We start from the raw sequence: 7,957 nt of genomic DNA on the forward strand, positions 1-7,957 counted from the left end.
CCTGAAGAATTTTTTGAATTTTCGAGCCAACAGTGCTGCTTCCTCTTCACCAGTTTATGATTCATCGCTATCATCTGCTGCTAGAGCCAGTCCTTTGTTTCGGGAACTGTCAGCTGTTCCCAAATGCTATTCATGGATCATGAGAGAACCAGCCAGCTCTTCCAAATTAAACTTGGTGAAATCTTTGGACTCCTGGATGGCTGTTACCTTTGCTCTCCAGCGTTCGTCTTGAGGAAGACTCCTAAGTACTTTTCTAACTTGTTCATCAACGGGAATGATTCTACCAAGAGAGACTAACTCATTCGTAATATTTGTGAACCTAGTGAACATTTCTTGAATGTTTTCCCTAGGTTCCATTACGAATCTTTCATATTTGGACATTAGCAAATCAATCTTGGATCTCTTACTTCACTAGTACCTTCATGGGTAACTTCGAGCAGGTCCCAAATCTGCTTAGCGGTTTTGCAACCCATAATTCGATTGTGCTCATTTGGACCAAGCCCACAGTGAAGTAACTTAATAGCAAGAGCGTTCATGGACCAACCCTTTTCATATTCAGTGATTGGCTTTGGAATTACTTCGTTATTGGAGTTGATGGTCGTCACCTCAAAGTTTCCAATTTCAATAACTCTCCATACTTGGTAATTTTCAGCCTTTATGAATATTTCCATTCTATTTTTCCAGTAGGTATAAAATTTCCCATCGAACATAGGTGGCCTTTGCGTAGAGTAACCTTCTTCCATGCGTTCGTTCATCTTCAACATCTTGACAGGGAACAGGATACAGCTCTCAGGGTTTCCTAATCAAATGAGGAACAGGGCTCTGATACCAATTGTAGGAATGCTAATAGATGATCGAATGCAACAAGAGGGGGGGTGAATTGTTGTGTTGTTAGTTTAAGATTTTTTGCTCAACTTTTTGCGGAATTGTATCAAGTAAAGAACAAAACTTAAACTTAAAAACGAAAAGAAAAATAATGAAAGGAGACAAGAATTTTACGTGGAAACCTTCTTGGCCTAATAAGAAGGAAAAACCACGACCCCCCGGGATTTCAAAATTCTCACTATGTTAAGGCAATCAATTACAATTACACATAACAATGTTTTGCTTCACTTAAAGCTTCTCTATTCTCTAAATGCTTCTCTTAAAGCTTCTCTACTTTAGGCCTAATTCTCTTCTCTTCTATTCTCTCCTTCTCTTTCTCTTCTCACGATTCTCTCTTCTTCTACCCTTAGACTTCCCACAAGTCTAATTACAACATAACACTCAATTACCCTTTACAAGGCCAATTCTCATAAAGATCAAAATGAAATTGTTGCTCAAGAAAAATATTATGAATTAATTGGCATTTAAAACAAAACTTAGAATATTTTTCTCAATTAAATCTCCCTTAGATGGACACTCTCAATGCAACATTCATTTTTCATTCATACCCACTGAACCGTAATTTCCCTCTTTTATAAGGGGAACAGCAAGCAGTGCACTCAGCCCATGTTCTCCACGAGTTGCACATATCCCACGTTCTCCATAACTTACTTACTCCCAAAGAAAATGGAAAGTTAGTTAAAGGTAGGAGTGGAATGTAACTGCTGTACACATGCACGGTTAAAACATCATGGGTTAAGGAAGATCCTAAATTATAGGAGACCAATTCAAAGAAGAGAACAAGTCTCTTGAATTCCGAGTTTATAGGAGATAAACAAGGAATTGATTTTCTCCATGTTTTTAGGCGAATTAAAAATATTTTGCCAATTAATAAATAAATTTAATTAAGCAACTAATTAAATTTTAACCTTTTACATTAACTAAAAACAGAAAACTTAATTTTCGTAATTTCTAGTCAATGTCTTCTTCAGACCTGTATCATGAGGAACAGCACACTGTCTCCATCTACAACTTTCGTCAGAACTTCAACTCTAGGAACAGTAAACTGTCTTCCAGAGCAATTGTCCAACTTCTTGGATATTTGAGACATGTACATCTTCCACGAATCAAGTCATAGGCTTCATCAACGATTCTCATTAAATCGGATATGTACCTACAAAACAATCTCTAATAATATGTTTGTTTATTTAAAAGTAAAGTCATCATCAAAACCTTAAGAGGCCAACACGCCCCTTGCTTCAACATGAGCTGGCAACCGACAACGCCCATTCGGGTGAATTCGTCGAAGAGAACATCTACCATTAGGGTGGTACATTGTTTTACAAATTACAACACAAACGGCTTTAACCGACTGTCTAGGTTAAAGATAACTCATAGTCGTTTGAATGATCAATTGAGACCTGGATATAACCGATCGTTGCTGAAAATCAATACAAACTGTAATTGGTATCTTGGTTGGATATAACCGGTCATTGCTCAAAAGCAATACAAACGGTTACAATTGAAGATTTAAGCTAAGTCAAAACATTAGCAACTAAAGCATAACCTGGTTATGGCACCTACACACGGCTAATGGCCGCTTGCTATTAAAAAATCGGCAAAGATTGATTATCTTAAGTGTTAATTCACAGCCGGTTGATCGAATAATCTAGGTTAGAGCCTAGCCAAAATCGTCTACTATTCCAACTTAGAAATATAGGTGAAAGATTTCTTAAGATGCGGTCAATGACCGTTTGACTTTTCGTCTGGATGCTTGTTGGACGACTGCCTGCTTGGGGTGGGGCAATTACCAAGAAAACACCCGTCTAGGGGCAGATAAAGCCAATGCATCCGGTAAACCGCATGTGCAAGGTTACTTTGCAAAAATATTCGTGCATATTCAAGAATTGCAAAAGTTGAAAAAATTGAAGCAAATATGTCAAGGGCAAGTATAGCAAAACCAACACAGTCAGCAAATTGTATCAAAACTTAGCTAAAAAACCAGGAATAATTGTCAGCTGGAACTACGTCCGGGGAAAGAAGAAAATACATTAAAATACTCGGCACATAGGCCGGAAACAAAGAAAATTTCATTTCTGCTAAGGGGGCGACGTCTGGCCCTGGCCAGATGGAGGAGCGTCTTTAGGTTGTCTAGGTTCAGCTTGATCAGCATCAATCGACACTTGTGCTTCCGGCTCCTCTTACATAATAATATTCCACGGTAAAACACAACAATCAATTATCAATGCATCAATTAATCAGATCATAAAGGGCTTTTGCTACGTATTACAATCACAAAATTAATCTACCGGTATTAAATCGCATCTCTCGAATCTTGACTTAACCATTTATAAATTAATCTGCCTATTGAAACTAAGCCTAAACATCAATTCTCATCTCTCGAATCTCGAATCAATACTGCATAACTCATACAATTAAACCAGCGCTAATCCATTTGCACAGTAGTGAATCAATCAATAGGAAATGAACCAAAGCATTAACAATCAACAATAATAAATTACCCCTTCATATTATTTATGGATCCCCAGAAACCCTAGAATTAAACTACTCACACATAATTAAATCTCCATTAATCAAAGCTATAAAGCAATACATAATTAAATCAAAGCAATTCAATTACTGAAAGTAAAGAGGGAAGAAATCATTACCAAAATTAATGGAAATAATGAATTGCATAAAACTCAAGAGTGTAAAGAGAAAAGGTGTAAAGAGAGAAAGTGTGAGTATTAACAAAAGCTTAAACTAATAATAATTCATAATTTGAGTAAAAAAGAGTGAAAAAACGTCCGTAACTTCCTAAAATAAATCATATTTATACTTTGGCTAAAAAGATAAAACATATTATATCTTTAAACTCCTTTAGAAACACGCGTCCTGTCGGGCGACATCTCGCCTGGTCGGGCTCACCCTGCCGGTCACGCCTTCGGGTGAGGTCTCGCCCTGCCAGGCGAGCTCCCGTTATTGCCACAGACTCTTCTTCTTTGTCGGGCCCTTAATCACCGCCTTGATGACTCCAACCGGTCCTGGGCCTCGAAATGTGGTCATATAAACACGACCTTATTCCAATGGTGGTAGTGGCTCCAACAAATCCAGGAAAATGCTCCAAATCTGCAATTTCCTATAAAACAATACCAAATCTACGAAAACACTAGAAAACGCATATTAGTAACAGAAGTAGCTCCGTAGAGCTTAAATAAACACAATTATGACCATTGAGATGGGGAATAAATATATATATATATATATATATATATATATATATATATATATATATATATATATATATATATATATATATATATATATATATATATATATAATAGACTTATCAAACTCCCCCAAGCCAAACCTTTGCTTGTCCCTAAGCAACGCAATGAATAAATAAATCAAAACTTCACCCCAAAAATAATTTAAATCAAGCACAATCGATTCAAGACAAATCCAACAAATATGCATCAAAGTCAACCAATCAAATCCATCTAACTACTCATCCTCCCTAACAATTGTCAAGTAGAGTGAACCACAAGTGTATATGGAATTCAAGACTAGTGCTCACGCACTCAACTCTCATTTATGTGGCGAGTAAAAGATGTACTCGATCGTTCTCCATCCAACCCCTTATGTGAACAATGCCCTCCCAACTCACGAACTCGTGTGTTTAAAAGACATACACTCAACCTAGTAGTCGACTGGAAATACATCAAATCATTCCTTGCATTGATAAACAACTAATTTCACATTCACACAACTCTATGCACAAAGGTCGGAAGGTAATAAAAACTTGTAATGTAAGGCTTAGGGTAAAAGGTAGGATAAATTTGGGAAAATGTGATAGTAAAGCCATGTTTAAGGGAGCCAAAATCCTGATAAATAAATCCAAGGTTAAAATTAAATAATAACCAAATCATCTCCAACACAACTTAACTTTACCAAACATCCAATTATATTTCACAAATTTTCCAATACTTACAGCATCACTCATATATACAAAATATAACACTATAGAACTTGAGTGAACAAACAATCTTGAACTCTTTTTCTTTTCTTGAATTTTTTTTGACTTTTTTTTTCCTTCTTTTGAACAACCTTCATTAGAACACTTGAACATTGAAACATTTTTTTCATTTTCTCTCTTTTTACCTTTTTATCTCACATTGGAAATTTTTTGAACAATAATTTTTCAATCCACAAAAATAAGTACAAATAAATAACTTCTCAAATCCACCCACATTGTGCAAATTAAGTGCACACTACAATTTCCTCACCTCACTCACTATTAGCTCCCCAAAGCCAAGCTTGGGACTAGTAACCGATGGGGCTTAAATAGGCTTGTAATGCAGCTTAATAAACAATGAAAGGGCACAAGCAACAACATGGGTAACAAAAAGGGAACAAATGTATCTAATATCATCTGAAGGCTACCTAAAAGAACAAATGCCTTCATCCTCCTCATTGTGCATAATAATGAGTCATACAAACATTACTCAAATTTGCAAAGCGATACTCAACTTCATTGACATACCAGGAACTAACACACATTCCTAACCAAATCAACTAGTCAAGCACTATATTCACAAGGAGTTGGGCAAAATTGACTCATATTAGGGCATCCAAGCGATCAAACATCAAATCATGGCTAATCTATCCACAATAGTCATCATCATAAACCAAGAATCAAAACAAATTCGAAAAATTTTCATGTAGGGGCACAGGGAAGCATGATTCATAATTCATTAGATCGTATTTTTGTATTTTATTTTTTTTATTTGAAAAGAAATAAAATCTAAACTGTAAAGAAATAAAAAAGACTAAACTAAGCACACCAAAGAAAATAAAAAGAAAAAGGAAGAAAGAGTACTTGTATATACAAGAAATTTCCCTTAAGCCAAACCAAACAATGTCCTCATTGGCTCAAAGGGAATAAAGTAACCCAGGAGACTACCCGTCATCATTAAAATCTTATCCACCACCATCCCAAGAATTGCAATGCATCAACTTGGTACAATTCTGGACAAGAAATAAACAAAATGTTAGTAGGAAAAGAGGTAAAAATGAACCAAGCTCACTATTTCGTGCATAAATTTTTTACACAAATGATAATGGAATGATTCTAATTGCATTGGAAAGTAGACTTGAAGAGCTTTCCAATGATAGGTCACACGCAAAATTCCGTTAAGAAATGCAAAAGTTATGGCGTTATATAGTTGGCCAGTTTTGCTGTCACGCTCTCGCGCTGGTCGGGCAGGTGCTCGCCTGGCGAATTTTGGGCAAAAATCCTCTTTTCTCTCGCGCCCGATGGGGCGCCATCTCGCCCTGTCGGACGAACTTTCTCGTATACAGACTTCCTCTCGCACCCGGTCGGACGCCCTACAACACTTTAAGTCCGATTTTGCTCAATTTATTCCTTTTTCTCCACTTGTTCATCTTCAAACCCAAGCCCTACACAATTAGGAGCCCTTTCTATAGCATCCACTTCATCCTTCCATGTAGTGGCTTTTCCTGTGAAAGATGTAACACAACATTCCGCCTCCAAGGGATCTCTAATGAGAGCTTGGGGCTTATTAGGAAAATTATATACATCAACCACATCAATATTATAGCACTTTTCTTCCAACATGGGGCTTTTAGGGGCATTATGTAAATTAGAAATAATATTTTCATCCCCTACACATAACGTAAGTTTACACTTTTCACATTTATTATTGCCCCTGCAGTATGAAGGAATGGTCTACCAAATATAATTGGAATTTGCAAATCTTCCTCCATATCAAGAACAATAAAATCAACAGGATATAAAATTACCTACTCTAATAGGTACATCCTCTAAAACACCTAAAGGATATTTAAGAGAACAATCAGCCATTTGCAGAGTAATATTGGTAGCTTTCAATTTACCCATATTTAATTTAGAGATCACGGATAATAGCATAACACTTACACTAGCACCAAAATCACATAGAGCTTTATCAATCATCAAATTTCCATTGTAACAAGGAATAGAAAAACTACCTGGATCTTTTAGCTTAGGTGGAGATTTATTCTGTAGAATAGCACTACATTCCTTAGTAAAAGCAGTTGCCTCTATGTAACACCCCGAGATTTTAATGACGTAATTATTTAATATTTTAATAGTTTTAAAGATTTTACAATTATATTTAAGTATTTCTGAATTAGTTTTAATAAATTTCTTTCGTATACGAATTTAAATGTTAACTTATATATATATTAAAAATATAATTACGATTCTAAAATAAAGAGGTTCGAATCAAAATGATTATTTTATTAAAATGTGTGAGCTCACGACGGTGAGTCTCTTAGTTGAGTCTCGCAAGAAAATGAATCTTGATAAAAATAAATAAATAAATAAATAAACCTAATAATAAATAAATTTAACAGTAATAATAATAATAATAATAATGATAAGAATAACAATGATAAAAACGCATAAAACCCTCGTTGCTCAAACCCTAGCCGTCATTCTCCTTCTCCTCCTTTCTCTTCTTCTCCCTTTCTCCCTCACTCCCCACGTCCCTTTTCCTTCCCACGCACAGCAGCTGCGATCCTCCTCACCACCAACAGTCGCCACCCACTTTACCAACAGCAACCAGCAGCAGTGGCTGCGATCTTTCCCACCAGCAAGCAGCCGCCAACGCACCAGCAAGCAACCGCGCGTCAGGGACCAGTCGTATGCGCACCGCCAGCAAACAGCCAGTCTGGACCTCCTTCCAGCCGGTTCTGGGCTTTTCCACCACCTCCACAAGCTTCATTCTCCTCTTCATTTTCCTTATTAGTCTTAGCTTGGTGAGCCATCTCCTCTTCCCCTATTTGATTCCTCCTTGTTCCAATTGAAATTTATAAAGTTTATGAGGAAAGTGTTGAACTTTGTATGATTATTATGGAATCTTGTTATGGGTGAGAATTGGATTGATGATTTGAATGTACTTATCAATTTGGTTTTAGAAATATGAGTGAAAAGTGTTGAGCTTGTATTACTTTCATTGAATCTTTTTGTGGGTAAGAATGTGTTTGATAAATTGAACATATTCATGACTTTGAGTTTGCAGTATGAATG

The sequence above is a fragment of the Amaranthus tricolor genome, chromosome 11, assembly GCF_026212465.1.
Source record: "Amaranthus tricolor cultivar Red isolate AtriRed21 chromosome 11, ASM2621246v1, whole genome shotgun sequence".
Classification (NCBI taxonomy): Eukaryota; Viridiplantae; Streptophyta; class Magnoliopsida; order Caryophyllales; family Amaranthaceae; genus Amaranthus; species Amaranthus tricolor.